Here is a 16,246-nt window from a genome sequence, read left to right on the forward strand (position 1 = left end):
TTTATTAAAAGTTCCACCTTTTTTGAGTACCAGTGATGGACTGCTTTAAATGTGCAAACACAGTGGCAAGAAAAATTAGCTTGTCCCTGCTTCTCACATGCAATGCTTACCTTCTCCCTCCCACATCTAATGGACAGGAAATGACCAGCATATGAAACACTTGTAGAATGCATGCCTTGGTCAGTCTCTTCACAGCAGCCTACCTGTGGAGGAGTGATTGCTGGAGTGTTATTGTAATCAGATGGCTAACTCTCTGACAAGCACATGCTTACGTGATGTGCTTTGACTTCAGCCCCCAGGTAAGAATAATCTGTTCTTTCCCAGGCTGTGCTGTGCTTTCAGCAGGCCCCGGGGTGGTCTGCCAGTCAGCTTTCCTGGGTAGGAGGTGGTTGGGGGAGAGCGGTGGACAGGGGGCCTAGAGGAAAGGCAGAGAGGGGTGGGTGGGGAGGCCTTAGGGGAGGAGGCAGAGTGGGGGTGGGAAGAGGTGGGGCAAGGCTGCAGAGGAAGATGAAGAGTGGGGCAGGGCCCCACCAGGGAAAAATAAAAGTAAACGTCTGTGTACAACTAAATATACAATTTTTTAAAAATAAATTTTACATGTGGGGATGGTCTAATTTGCAAGGATTTCTTACACCCTTCCCATGAGAGGTGATGGCTAATTTTTACTGTTGCCTCTTTAAATGTAAATCTGAATCAAAAACATGCTTTTCTTACCCCTGAAGTCTTGTTTATTCTACTCCATTTTTTTTTGTGGGGGGGGGGGAGGCAGTCTCCTGGGCTAACATTTAATCACGTTGCTAAAAATCACCTGTTGAAGAGCAAATATAGAGATTCGTTTTAGGATGTTGACAAGTACCATGAGCAATGGAATGTTCTCAGAATGTAACACCGAGCCTGTCTGGTAGTGACTGCTGTGTGGGTCGGAGTTTACAAAGATTCCTTTCATCAGTGTCAAACCAACAAAAATTCCATAAGTTCTTCCCCTCTCTCTCCCTCCCCCCACTATTTAAATTGGCTGTTCCAGTCTAAGGATATGTCTCAAATTATGAATACTAAGTATCCAGTCTGGTCTTCCATGCATAACTGATGAAGGTGCCAAGGAACAAATGGATCTTTCAATTCTGATGTGACCTTTTGAGTGTCTGTGTGGAAATTTTAGGAATCCATTTTTCCTTCAGCTATGTAAAACAGTCTCCTTTGCTCCCACTTTTTTAGAAGCGTTTAGGAAGCCGAATGCATTGTGGGGAGCAGTTGTACTTTTTCCCGCCCCTCTCTCCCTAGGTGAGTGTTTTGCACCTTTTAACTAGTTGTCCTACTGCAGATGTGGTTCAATACATTCATGAAGAGCTGTTAATATGAGAAAGTGAGTCTGTTCTTGCCAGGTGGGCAGTCTGAGCTGCTGGTTTGGTGGCTATTCTGTAATGGCTGGCTGAGCACATTTTATGTAACATCTCTCTAAGCTAGGTGGCTTGTACTATAACCACTGAATTTTAAGACACTAGTGGGCTCTCCTGTTGGAACAATTCCTCTCCTCCAAATGATTCTAAATTGGGGATTTTCCATTTCCTAGAGCATGGGTCTCCCCCCACCCCTCTTCACTAGCCCCTGAATAACATTCTTAAGGCCCTTTCATTGCTCTTGCAGGTAGTTTACTCGTGCTAGCTTCTTTTAATGCATCCTGAGAGGTGGAAGCACAGAGGAAAGCCAAGTCTCCAGACTAGGCTGGAGTGATAGGTGTGGGGAGGGGCATGTACATCTCCCCACACCAGAGCAGGAGAGGAAGGGGTTAATTCCCTGCAAGGAGGTTTTGGTGATTGGAGCAAGAGTTTCCACCTGGACTCTGCAGGGCAGGTATTTAAACCAGTAGGGGAAGCAAACCGGCTGAGGGAAGGAGGGCTCCTCTAAAGGAAGAGGAGTTGAGCCAGGTGCTTGCCAGCGCCAGCCTGACAGCAAAGGGAGGAGAACTCAGGGACCAGCCTGGTTTTCTCTCCGCTCCAGCTGCTCTCAGATAAGATTTGACACCTTATTTTCCTTTCAGAAGTGAAAGGAGCCTGTCAGGGACTTGGCAGCAGCTTCTTCCCAATGCGAAACCTGCCGCTGTAAGGTCTGTAGTATAGACGCAGCCTCAGTCTTGCCCTGTCTAGGGCTTGCTTGCATGTCGGACAGCGAATCTTCAGCACAAAGCAAACTTCGATCAGATATGCAGTGAGCTCCTGCAAGCAGGTTCACGCCCAAACTGCTATGCTCTAGCCTAAACTGCTGCTGCGAATCCTGTGATAAGCCAGCTAGCCCCCTGCACAGTCTGATGCTTGGTGCAGTCTGCTAAGTGTTTAGAGATGAGGGAGCTAGTCTGTAATGAAGATGAGACATTCCTCATCCTTCTCCTTCTGCTACTGCTGAAGTGATCGTTCGGCTTTAAGTGTCTGATACAGCTGGGCTTCTGAAGTGCTGGCTTTGTCACTGTGTGCTGGAGCTAACGGTACAGAGGGCTTAATGACTTGATGCATCCTGCAGATGTTGGCAGGTATGAACAAGGAAGCTAAGTATACATGGATCTTCAATCTCTTGCCGCAGAGCTCCTGTGTAGGTAAAGAAACCTGCAGACAGCCCGAGCTGGACTGTAGGTAGCCGACTTCTTTAGCTGCTGGCATAACCTTGTCTGACTCTGACAAAGTGCCCTGTACTTACGATCGTCTAAATCTATTGTTTTGCTAGCTCCAGCCTCCCCACAACGTTAAACGAGTAATGGCCAGCCTTTTATGTGTCTGCAACACTGAGTCCAGCTCTCTGGAAAAACTGGCTGACTTAAAATACTCTGAAAGAAAAGGGCAAAAAACTATATCCATATCCCCATGGGTATGGAAGAGCTATGGACTTAAACGCCTCGTCCCCAAGCCAAAGGAGCAGGGAGATGGCAGGAGCCTGCATGCCAGTTTCTCTATGAATGTGGATTGCCAGCAATACTCATTGCCATTGCCTCTGGGCTGGCAGAATGGAGAGGTGCTGATGACACAAGTTTTAGCTTTTTTTTTTTTTTTTTTTTTTTAGGGGAGGGGGTGCAAAATAGTCTTCCAGTTCAAGCACTGGATGAGGAACTGGCAGGGGGGCAGAAATATTCAGGGTCCTCTCCCAGCTCTGCCACAGACTGTGTGATCTTTGAGCAAGTGTATCAAAAGCTGCTGCCTCAACTTCCCATCCATAAAATGGGTCTGATCCATCCTTTGTCCGTTTAGATTGCGAGATTGTGAGGAGAAGGCTTCTTCCCAGGCGCATATACAGTGCCTAACACAAGGGGGGGGCCCCCATTTCATTTACGGCCCAGCACACCATGAATACCGTAGTATTGCCTATAAATGATCGGGGTGTGGCTCTTTAGTAGGAATTGCCAATCTGGGCAGCGCCCCCACATTGGGCTGTAGCTGCCAAACTGCTCCCGTGAGAGTGCTCCTCGCAAAGGGAGTGTCTCCGTAAAGGAATATGAGCAGCTTTAGCCAAAGGGGGCACCTCATTGGACAATACCCTGCACACTGTTGGCAAAGAAAGACAGGGCCCTCTTCAGAGGGGGGCTGCTTGCCCCTTTCTGAAAATGGGGGGGCCTTTCAAGGATCACAAATTGGGTAGAATACGAGGTCCTATCGGAAATCTCAGCTGGGAAGTTGGGGGGTGTGTGTCTGCAGAGTGGCTCATCCAATATTTTGAGTTGGTCTTGATTAGACACCCAGGCCACATGGTGGTCTGCTCACTGGGTAGATGAGTGTGAGGCTTACAAATTGGCTTGCCGGTGAGAATGTGTCTCTTTAAAAATCTGTTTGGAAGGTGACAACATCAAGCAAATTTAGTCTATTTGCTCAGCTGCTGGATCGTTGCCTCTTGTAGCATGAGCTTGGTGTGTGTCCCTGGCAGCCGGGGTTGGGAGGCGAGTGGGTGGAAGGGAGGAGGGAAAGTGTGGGCTGTCCTCGGGGACCTGGGAGGCGAGGGGGAGGTGGCTGCTGGAGAGGAGGGAGAGCAATGGAGGACAGGAGGTGGGGAGATGCTGTTGAAGGCTTCTGAGTGGAAGACCGGGAAGGAGCTTTTACTACCATCACTATGGGCCATCAAACAGCCTGTAACTCTGTCTACAGCTGAGGATAATGTTAGTGCTTGAAGTGGGTGGGAGGGTGTCCAAAGGGGTCACAGACCTGACCCGAAAACAACTTTATTCAACCCAGGATGCTCTTCAAGTGCTGTCTTGCCAAAGCTGCTGCTCCCAGAATATGATAGGACCGCCCTCCCCTGCCCAAAACCCCACTTTTTTCAGATCACTAAGCACTGGGTAGGGCTATACCTTGCTGTCTAGGAAGAAGCATGGTCTAATGCCTCAGCCACAGAACCATGACATCTGGGTTCTCTTCCCAGATCTGCCACAACCTCAGTTTCCCCATCTGTATAGTGGGAGTAATACCAACCTCACAGAGAAGCCGTGAGAGACAATTCATGGATGTCAGTCAAGTGCTTTGTGATCCTTTGATGGCAGGTGTCACAGACGGGCGTAAAGTTGTCTTGTTCGTGATCAGAGATTTTAGCATTGCAGCTGCTCGGTCTTAAGCTTTAATCCCCCGCACCCCCCCTTCCTGGCGTGCTGAAAGCTGGAGTGAATTTGTAAATTCACGCTATGGGTGAGGTGAGAGCTGCAGGCTATGGTGATCTGATCCAGACCATATGTTTTTTAAAAACTACAAATGAAAAGAGCAACATTTAATCTGAGCTCCTGAGAAGTGTATTTTCTTTATAGCTAGCCCTGGAGTATCTGGAACATAGCTGCCCTTCAAGGTGTTTTTCGGAGAGGAGCAGTTGTGTGCTCTGCTTTGAGGTAGGTCATTTCCTTCCCTGCACGTGCTTCACAATGTGTGTGCTTTGTGACAGGGTGTGGGGTAGTGTAGGCGGTGGGGGACTTGGGTTGAGTACTGATCTATTCTGCTGTTACGTTCCAGCTTTGCGTGACCTGAGGTCTGCAACCATAGTAAGCTGCCAGACCCCACCGATAGGCCCTCGCTTCTTGGAGCCAGAACTGGGAAAAATGCTTTCCAAGGGCTATGCTTGCTGACAAATTCCTACCTGGATCAGAGAAAGGGGGAGTCCCACGAGAAACTAACCATGGGTCAGCAAGCAACTGCTGACGTGACCTTTTTTTTTTTCCCCAAGAGTGTGTCGTCTTTTGAATGCCATCCAAGCTCCAGCACTTAACAGTGTGAGAAGGTATTGCAGGAAGAGACCCTAGGAAAAAAACAGCATTAGCAATCTGCTTTTCCAAAGCTTCTCTTGGCAGGTGACTGTGAAACTGCACATGTTCTAGAGAGATAGTTAAAGGCTTCTTCCCCTCCTGGCTTCAGCTGTAGGAGGAAAAATCCCCTGTGTGTTAAGTCCATACAGAACTGTATATGCCCTCCACTCAAAGCAACTGAGCCATCTTCCTGTGAGTGTCTCCATCTTAGAAATGATCGGGAATTTACTGATGGTTTTTCCCCTACAAAATTTTTTGCCATAAGATTTTTTTTTTTTCAGTTCGTCCAAATTTGGGGTGTGGGGGAATGTGTTTGGGTTTTTTTTGGTTTGTTTTTGGTTGCTACCAAAAACTTTAAAAAAAACAAAACAAAAAACCTTGAGTACTTTTGACAACCAAAGCTTTATTTCTGATGAAATTCCCAAGGGGTTGCATGTGGAGGTTTTTTTGTTTTTCTATTGAGGGGGGAAAATTTCAACTGGCTCTCCTCCACCTGCCTCTGTTCTCTCTGGCTCCAGTTCGTCTTTCATTTTTGCCAATGTAACTGAGCTGCATTTCCATCAAACTCTCTATTCAGAGTAGCATCTCCTAGGTGCTAGATGTCTTTCAAATACTCAAGCGTCCCTGCTCCAAAGAGCTGCCAGCCTGGGAATAAACAGATACAGGGCAGTTAGCAGAAGGAGAACAGCCAACTCTACAAATCAGTCTGATTCACTGTAAACCACATGGCAGAAGGAAGGTGTGACTGGGTATATCGGACTGAGGCCCCCTGCTGGAGGCCTCATGTCCCTTGCCACACCCTGCCCCAAAAAAGGGCAGTGAAGAGTCCTCCAAGCTGCCTAGAGTGCCTGTGTGGGACACCTCCAATCAGAGCCCAGCAGCCTAGTATAAGAAGAGCTACAGGGCAGAAGTTCAGCTCCTTGCTGGAGATGTAGGAGCCTGGGTGGTGTGTGGCTGGCTGATGGAGCTGCAGAACCTCAGACATGGGAAGTGGCCCAGGGGATTAGAGAAGCTGTGTGACGCAGTTAAAGGGATGCGGCAGATGGCTGATTATCTACAGGGTCCCTGGGCTGGGACCTGGAGTAGGGGGCAGGCCCGGGTCCCTGACATTTGCCACTGGGGGGAAGTGGCCTGAACATTGAGGCACTCCAGAGAGGGACCTGAACTATAGTGGCCCAGCTGGAGAGCTGTAGCCAGAAAACCCAAAAGGGCGAACACCTTGTCACTAGGGAGGAGCCCTGGGGGCACTGCTCTATCCCGGAGCAGGGACAAACAGTGTGCAGGCACATGCACTCGGCCAAGGGGGGCGCTCACGAGAGGTGAGTGCGCCCCGTTGCAGAAGGTCTTCAATGCCATTGTTGTAGGAACCTTGGGAATTTTGTTGTATTCCGGTTCTTGCCACGTCCTCATTGCTGTAATGTCTGAGCACCTTCCCGTTGGTCATTAAGCAACGTGACTAACATCTGCCCTGTGTGGCTTGTTCTGGGGAGAGGAGATGAAACAGAAGAATTGTATGGGAAGTTTAGCCTTTTTTGGATAGGATGATTTTATTTTATTTTATTTTTTTTTTGAAGGGAGGTTGTCTGTCTTTAGAAGGAAGGTAGAATTGTGCCTTGCGGTTGAAGTGGAAGGTAGGAATGAGCTTCATGAGGTCATGCCACACATAGGGGATCACATGGAGGTAATAGGGGTCAAGGCTAGGAAGTTGCAGGGTTGCAAATGAGAATTGGCCTCTTGCTTCCTCTCACAAATCAGCCAGGTGTTTGGAGGCCCTTCCCCGTTTATCAGAAGTGAGTAGATGCGACTTATGACAGGAGGGTCTGTCTTTAATATTGCATTTATTTATTTAGTACCTCTCCTCTAATGTTCTGGGGAAGGGTAACGGAGAACTGCAACAAACCTTCCCTTTTCCCCACACCCCCTACAAAATACCCCCATCCCCCACTGTTCTACAGGGAAATCAGTGGCGCTGGTAATTGGCGTGAGGATAACTTATTAGGCTTGGAAAAGGAAGAGACGCCGTCCAACTATTAAAAGCTGGAGAAAGAGGGACGCCTTGTGAGAGACAACTTTGTGAACGGAGCCCAGCGGGAGCTAGAAGGTACCTGGCAACAAGAGTGGGAATGGACATGCGTGCCCAAGGGAACACATGCGCAGGTAGACCAGAATCAGCACCTCTGAGCTGCCTTAATTGAATTCTCCCCTTCCCCCCACCTTGGGATAAATGCTGAGAACGTTTTCCACAGGACTCTGCTTGTTCTTTAGGAGACCATTGTGTGTTACTAAAGAAAAGGGACTGTTAAAGTACCAGCATGGGGGGGGGGGGGGTGAGAAATAATGAGCTAAAGCTGGAGTTCTTGCTTGTACTCTCTGGCCCCAGTTCTCCTCTCACTGGTATACATTGAGAGCAGCTCCATAGACAATGGTGTTACATTAGTGTGGGTGGAGAAGTGGGCCCTTTTGTTCTTGCACAGATTCTCTCTGCAGTCAAGGTCTGTTTAATAGAGCAAGGGTCTCAGGCTTTGTCCTGCTGACTTTCTTTTTCCTCTTCTTCCCACTGCATGTACCCTGCCTTCCCCAGTCTCCTGAAAGTTTGAAGGCTTGAAACCAGTTTTATGAAGTGAGGCTTCTTTGCTAATTCAGATTCAAGTTCAATGTCAGATACCAAAATTGGTGGGAAGGAGCACTCTGTTCTTGGCTCTGGGTAATACTTGTTGACCAGAGGGTTACTAATCTTTATGGCGCAAGTAATTATGATAGCAGGTTCACCAGTAAGAATCTGTAGGAGACTAACAAGATATACTTGCTCCTTTCACTGAGCAGAAAGAGAGCTAGGATGACAGCCTAGGAAAAGGACTTTTCTAAGTGACCAGGTGAAGCATTCTGGGCAAGAATAGCTGCTTGCTTCAAGGAGAGGGGCAGGGGAAAGCTTAGGAAAGAACCCAGCTGGATTCCATTTCTTATCTACCCTGTGTCTGGTCAACTGCACCCTCAGGGCAACGCTTGCAGAAGTAGCTGTTTGACTTTTGGGGAGCCCAACTTCAGACCTCATGCCTGATTTCTGCCCCTTCCTCAGTATGGTGTATTTAAAATTGTAAGCAATCACTTTAAACTTCAGAGTTTGTTTGGTGTGTTTCCCCCCCCCCCATTGATCCAGCTTGCAGGCTATGGGGCTATGTAGGGAAGCATGATCTGGGCCTAGCAGCAGTCTGTGGAGAGTCAGCAGAGAGTAAGATGGGGTGAGTTGTGCATTAGGGAGCAGCCTGTTTTGCCTCTCCCTGTTTTGAAGTTCTAGCACTTTATCTCCTAAAATTCAGAATGATAACCTATCATCTTGCGACCTTCCAGCAGGAGTAGTTTAGGGTTTTTTTTTTTTTAAACTTCTTTTTGTGTAGGCTCTGAACATAGCGCCCCCACGGGTTGCTGAGCCTCCAACACTCAGAATTCCTGAAAGTCAAGCTCTAGGTGTCTACAGTTGGATACCCAAGATTAGAGGCCACATTTGAAAACCTGACCTTTTTTTGGCCCTTTATAACCTTCGGCCTTTTAAGGGATAGCTTAGTCACTTAAAAGAAACATCCCTGGAGCAGGAGTGAGGTAGAATGTTTGAAGTCTCTTGTACAAACTGGTAGCTGTGATGGGATTTTTAAAAATCCCAAACTCTTCCCCTTGCATTCAGTGAGAGAAGAGTTAGGCTGATGCTGAGTACTTCTGAAAATCCCCTGTTTGCTGTCTTGCTCTTTAATTTTCTTCTTCTTTCTCCTCTTCCTCTTCTCCCCCCCCTCCCCCCCCCCCCCCCCCCCCCCCCGCTCATGCCAACCACACACAGATTTTAGGGATTGTTGTTAAGGTTTGGACCAAAGTCATTCTACACACACTAAGAATCAGAAGCTGGTCAAGCTGCTACTGTCCATGTGCAGGACAGAAAGGCGCAGCTTACTGAGAACTGCAGTGAAGCCAAAATTGCAGATACGGGGTGGGGAAGGGCACATGGAGCTCTTCTGCGGTATATTAAACAAAGCACCATTTACAGCCTTGGCTGGAAGATAGAAGCAGAGACTTGTGTTCTGTTCAGGTTCTTATGCCTTACTCATTGCCACAGTATTTGAGTCCTGTTGGGAAAGCTCTTGGAGATTCATGTGGTTACATAAGCTAGTGTCTGTAAGACCCAATGTGAATGTTTTCATGTCAAGTTGGCGACTGCTCTAGTGTCAGGAAGAAGAGACTTCCCTCTTTCCCCCCTGGTAAAAGTAATTTTAGGCTAATTCTAATTAACTTTTGTGTGACTGCATCAGAATCTTTGGGGTGGTTTCCCTCCTCCGCAGAGGGAGGAAAGAGATCGGCAAAGATCCAGGCTCAGAAACGTTAACCTGAGGAAGTCCTGGTGTTACACATGCTTGCTAACGCTTGTAATTTATCACTTATCTGGCTGTTATCCACTCCTTGTGAAAGGTGGAAGAAAAGTGGTGATTAAGGATATGATTCAAATTCAATAAGCTCATTGGAAAGCTCCTATTGACTGCAGTGGGCTTTGGCTCAAGCTAGCTGGAGAGCCGGTGTAAGGAGTATCACCAGCTATAGCTTAGCTATGCTGGGCAGGTACCTTGCGTTCAGGTACAGAAGCAGGTTTCCTGGCCAAACTCTTTTTTCTAACCAGGCACCTACTTCAAAAGCCTCAACGCAGCATCTATTTGCAGCTTTGACCCCCATCCCTCTTTCCTCACAGGGGGACCAGATCAAGGAAGGCAAAACAGTTACTGTTGGCTAGTGCTGCTTTGACAAGTCTGAGTGTGTCTTCAGCAAATGTCTCTTCACCGCCTGGTAAGATGTGTTAATTGAGAGAGAGGCAGGTGCAGTGCTACACATACCTGGCCTTAGTGACAGGACTGACCGGCCATTTCAGCCAGGCTGCTACTATGTTATAGGGTTTAAAAAAAAAAAAGTTTCTTTTAAACAGTGACTGAGGAACTGGCATGTGTTGGCCAAGAAATTGTCTTGTGTCCTTCAAATTAGAATGTAGAGGGCAGTGTTTTCCCCCCTGCCCCAAACTCTTGACATCTGACTCCCCTGCTCTGTGGTGGTAAAGGCCTAATCTGTGGTCCACTGTACAGTCTGCTCTGAACAACTTTTCACAATATACTTCCTCTCCTTTCTTTCAGGCTGTCCTGTAGGGTGATCGTGTTCGGTGTTTAAAGTTAGTGTTGGCATCTGCTCACACCCATGGAAATGGATGGATCTGTTCACACCTCTCCGATATTATTTCAGGCATTCTGCGTGTTCAGGCAGCTATCTCTGCGTTGGGTACGCTCAATTCACGTTTACAAGATTTTCTTTGCAAAGATAACAGCTAGAGCCTCATGCTTCTGATGATAGCTGAGACTCCGAAGAAGACTTGAGAGGCTAGTTCGCACCTCCCCAGTTTTGCCTTTGCCCCTAATCCTCTTTAGGAAGTGATGGGTTTCCCTAAAGGGATAACACTGCAACTCAGTGCCAACTGGTTTTACAATGCTAGCTGCAGATGGAGTTTGACTTGGCTTGCCATGGTCACATTCATGGTAAATCCACTTCCAGCAACAATCCTCGCTTCCCACTAATGATTGTGCTGCTTTCCAAAAAGTAATTCCAGCTACACTTTTGTACTTCCCTGTCCCCATCTGAATCCTGCAATGACAGCCCCACACTTGCTGCCCATTGGGGACTTGGTTTAAATACACCCCCCCTTGCCGCTTTTAGTGGCATGAATTTTAATTTGACGTCTGAGAGTTAGGTCTTTGGCCTCCTGATTACATGCCCATTTGTATGAGCTTTAGGTCTAATTAATGTAATAAAATGTGTGAAAGTATTAAATCTCTTCAGCCCGGGCAATTTTATCCCTGACAGTAACAAATAAAGCAGTTATGTCTCTGGCTTTTTTTATTATTGTGCTAGCTTTTTTTGTTACTGGAAATTTAAATTATAATGGAATGTGTCACTTTTCTAAAAAATGTACCCATAGCAACAAGAACATCTACATTATTACAGGCTGATCACTTCCCTACAAGAGTGGCATCACATGCTTTTCAGAAACAGTCCTACAGATGTGGGTTTTAATAGGTTTTTTTTTCCCCTTTTTTGCAAACAACTGTGTATACAGAGTTTTCTCCAGCAGCAATGCTGCCTTTAGAAAAACCTACACTTAATAACTGCCACCATCTTTGTTAGCCAGAGTGATTTTTCAGGCATGATCTTGCAGTCTTCAATGGTGAAGTGTAACCCTTACTTGTGCACCCTTACAAGTGTAACCCTTACTATAGGTTACCCTAGTGTAAAGCTGGAATAACTCCCTTGAAGCCAGTGAATTTGCACTGATGTAATGGAGATTAGAGTCTGGCTTGCTGTCTCCACTAGGATTACTACGTAGGAGTAAGGATACTGAGCTTGTACATTCGATGAAGTGAGTTGTAGCTCACGAAAGCTTATGCTCAGATAAATTGGTTAGTCTCTAAGGTGCCACTGGTTCTCCTTTTCTTTTTGCGGATACAGACTAACACGGCTGCTACTCTGAAACAGAGCTGAGTAATTTTTTTTTTCCAATTTTGGGGGCCCCCAAATGGGAATGAGATGCAGATTTAAGGCAAATTGAAACCAATTGAAAAAAGTATCAAATTTAAAAAAACCCCTCAAAGTCGATAGATTTTTTTTTTTTTTTTTTTTTTTAAATTTTCATTCAGCTATTTTCAGGTGCCTTTTTCCTACTTTGCCAAATTTGAAAACAAAACGTGGCTTTGAAACAAAAGGTCAAAATAAAACATTCTGTGGGTTTTTTTTGTTTTTGTTTTAAATGTTGGCTGAAACTAAGAATTGAATTTGACCCCAATTCACAAATGGGTTTGGAGCCCTGAATTTTTTTTAATTTTTTTTGGTGGCAAAACTTCTGATGTGTATTGTCTGATCCTACCTTTTGGGGCACTCTAAGAAGCAATCTTTTTCTGTTTCTTTTTTAAAAAGTTCTTTTAAGACATCCTCCTCAGAAACCAGCTTCAATGGATGGCTGCCATTTTGAAATCTGATCAGTTTTAAAAAAAAAAAAAAGGAAGTCTAGTTTTGGACGCTGGACCTGTCTCAAAGTCTCCCTGCCAATCTTTGTACTGTTACAATCAGTTTCATATTCTCTTAAATTCTCTCTCCTCCTTACTGTAAAAAAAATAACCACCTACAAAAACCAAAGTGCTGTCAAATGTATGACATAAAGACACTGGAGGGAAAAGGGAGACGTTTTTCTCTCATCAATTTCGCTTGTAAGGACTCATAAGTGCTCCCTGTATTACTTGTAGGTTGGAAATGTTCAGACGCAAAGGGATGATTTTTCAAAAATAGTTGAGAGTCCCTTTGAACCACATTCAGTTACTGTATTGTAACTGAAATGACAGTAAAAGGATTTATAGGCACCGTTAGATAGTTTAGGTTAAGACAGCAGGTTTAATAAATCTACATGCGCATAGTAAGGAGACCTTAACCAAACCTATAGCATATTTAATACCAGAGGTTTCTGCTTGTCCCCCTGGGGTTCCTGTATCTTCCCCAGTGTTGTGAAGTGTGCATTACACTAATTGTCTACTGCATTCTACTTCTACCCCATGATGGCTGCATTTCAGAGGTGATGTTTGTACTGACTATTTGCAAATTGCTGGGGAATGAGCGGTGCTTTATAAATATTACTTATGGCTCAAGTCTTGCAGAACAAAATCTTGTTCAGGGAGAAGTGACTGTCGTTCAGCAAGGTCAACACAAAACATGATCTTCAAAGTGCAAGGGAAGCGGGCTCTTTTTGTAAAGGTTTGAGTAATTCATTGCACCAATAGAAAAGTGTGGCCAGGGCACCTAAGGTTTCAAGGGTGCCGTTTTCATGGATGAAGCTTTCAGTTTTAGTATGGTTATAGTAACTGATGTCTGTACGCATGCTGTTATGGGAACAATGTGTATTCTGTCAGTGATTTTCTGATCAAACGTGTTCAGTTTGCAACTGAAAGGAAGCAAAGTCATGTGGGAGGGTGATTGACAAGGAAGAAGGGTATGAATGACACAACCCTGCCAGACCTGCAGATCAGGCTGGGATCTGGAAGTCCCTCTGTTTCCTTTATGGCTCACCTAGCATCACCTTTTAATAAAGATTCTAAAATGGGGACTTGTAATTTTGTTGAAGATGCATGAGCCAGAAAATAATCCAGCTCATTCTCTCTTGGTTTTATTAACTCTACAGGCTCGTATTGCATATAAAATAGCTTTCAAAAGTAAGCACACAGAATAATAAACACTGGGAGCAGATCCTGAAATGATACAAGAAATGGTATGCAAGTAGGCGTTAGCCTCCCTCTGATGATCAGTGTTAAAAGTAGAGTATATTATGCATTTTTGTTAAGGTGTTCCTCTTTTGACTAAGAGCCACACCTTCCTGTGAGATCCAGCCACTCAGATAATTAATAAATAAGATACATTGCTATCTCTACATGTGGTAGTTACTCTGTCACTTAAGCTGAATGTCCTTGGATCTTTCCTTTGGTGCCTTCTTGCACCGCCTCAAAGCTCTGCTCATGGGTGGGGGCGGAAACCCCACTCCTGTGCGCTGGGGTGCAAGACCACAACTGATCTATCCCCGCTCCTTTGCTACGGCAGCTCACGCGTTCTCAGACAAGAGTGCTACTTGCCCTGTACCGTACATGGGCAATCCGTGTCGCCACACAGCAGAAAATGTCATTACAGAGTGGAATCCTGGGTGGGAAAGAGAATCTAACGCACTCGGTAAAGTCAGGCATCCATTCCTGCACCTGCCTCCTTGTCCGCTTGAGCGTAGATCCTGGACGAGGCTTAACAGGCTACTCGGGTGCATCCAGGTTTGCTGCAGTCCTGCACGTGCTTGGCCTGGCTTCTTCCTCGACCTGTGCCTCTGAGCATCATCGCAGATCGTAACTCATGGTAGACGAGTGCACATCCTGACAGCTGGAGGGCTGACGGCAACCCAAGCCTCCCTTAATGCAGAGGGCATCCTCTGGCTATGGAGCTTGGATATCAAGCTCTGCTGTCTGCATACAAGAGAGCTTCTGTACCTGTGATGGGCTTCTTTAAGAGTGTGTGATTTAATTTTTTAAAAATGCAGTTTGTTTATTGAATGAGTAGGTTATAGGAACATGTCATGAGCATGACGCTTGTAACACACAGCAGCACTGCTCTACCATTTAAGCCAAGAAGTGAAGGACAAAGGCAGTGTAAATAAGCAGAATATGATTATCTGCATTTGACTAGGGGTAAGGGTAAGCCTTCTATTGAAAGGCATTGTGGTCGAGTGAACAGAGCACAGGACTGGGACCTAGGAAGTCTGGGTTCTAATTCTGGCTTTGCCACTCGCTTACCGTGCCATGTTGGACAAGACACTTCCCTGCTCTGTGCCCCCATTTGTAAAATAGGGATGAGACTGACATCCTTTGTAAAGTGTTTTTTAAATATCAATAAGAGCAAGGCATTATTAAATAATGAATACCAGCATTATTACTACTGGGACAGAGCTGGGAAATTCCATGCAATCTTGAATAGGTTTTGCATCTGAGTTAAGAGGCAACTTCGATGGTGCAGTGTCCTCCTAGCAATGCAGTGAGCCAGCAGCTCGGTACTAACTCTGGGGAAGAATGACGTGTGTTGAATCACTTGCTGCTTCAAGGTCTCCCATCTAAAGATTGACCTCGGTTTCTGTAGCTTCGCTTGCACAGGATCACCTGTACAAACTACTCCTTCAAGTTTTCAAGTGCCTTGGCTGAATAATGCCATGCAAGTCGATGATATGATTATTGTAAGGGAAGCTAGAGTAACCTGGTTGAGATTGTGGGATACAAAGGAACCACTGTGGGCTCAAAGAAATCAACCCAGTTACACGTGTTTCTAATTCTCTTTAGAATCTTATACAAGGAAGTGCAATGTTGCTGGGCTCAAAATCAGGTGGTTTTAATCCTGTACCTGACCCGGAAGCAGCAGATGATTGAGGCAGCTGTAAACAAGTTAAGAGTATTGCTTATTCACAGCAAAAGCCAGCGTAAGAAACATATGTTTTCCATCTGGCTAGCCAACGGCCTGCGGAAACTCTAGATGCCTATTGCATGATGCTGGTGACTGCAGCCGTCACGTGAGCTTCCTTAATGCAGACCCAGAGCATCATAAAATTTCCTACATCATACCTCTGTCTCATACTTCAGTGCTGCACAGATGTATGAGACATCTGGGAAAGGGTTAATCTGTATAATCCTCTGCCTCCACAAACAGCTGTGATTGGCAACAAGGACTTGCTCTGACTATGTAATCATTGTAATTTGTTACTCTCCTTAGAGTGGGCGGGGTGGAGTCCTGGACCTCTGGTTCCACAAAAACTTTTCCTTCTACCACTTGCTCCTGCAGTTTTAATTAAGTGCAGTTCAGTCAATCCCTTACAAGTGATTTTTTTTTTTTTTTTTTAATGAACTCACTTTCAGACTCTTATTCCAAGCACCGTATTGCATCATGGCCTTTTGGGAGCTGATGAGAGTCCTGGGAGCATCTTAACTTCAAGCAATGTGAACAAAGTCACAACTTCCTTGTGGTTTCTAATAAATGCTGCTTTACAATTGGAATCTGAATATTGAACTAGTATTATGCCACGTGGCTTATGTTTTACCTGCATTTCTAGAACACTCTTGGCAGTTGCTAATAATAATAATTAATGCAACTGTAAGGGTAGTTTGTGGCTGTGTAATGAGAATAGATTTTAAGGCCAGACGGGAACCTAAGTGCATAGCACAGAGAGCCTCCCCAACAATTTGTGCATCAAGCCCATAGCTTCTGTTTGAGCTCCAGAAATGCTTTTAGAAAAATGCCCAGGCTTGACTTAAAATCTTCTATTGAAGGCAAATCCACCACATCCTGAAGCCAAATGCTCTGTGCCTGTGGTAAAATGCGCCTCGTCTCACAAGGTTTGAGGTTCAAAGC

General features: G+C 45.7%; 1 long non-coding RNA gene across 1 annotated transcript; it reads left to right on the forward strand.

The window, feature by feature from the left end:
* The first annotated feature begins 2 nt into the window (after window positions 1–2).
* LOC141974569 (uncharacterized) lies at window positions 3–7,417 on the forward strand. The gene is made up of 4 exons (XR_012635774.1): window positions 3–299; window positions 1,216–1,281; window positions 4,772–4,849; window positions 7,216–7,417. It is a non-coding gene; the product is annotated as an uncharacterized LOC141974569 (long non-coding RNA).
* The last annotated feature ends 8,829 nt before the right edge of the window (window positions 7,418–16,246 follow it).

This window comes from Natator depressus, chromosome 19 (assembly GCF_965152275.1).
Source record: "Natator depressus isolate rNatDep1 chromosome 19, rNatDep2.hap1, whole genome shotgun sequence".
NCBI classification, from domain to species: domain Eukaryota; kingdom Metazoa; phylum Chordata; order Testudines; family Cheloniidae; genus Natator; species Natator depressus.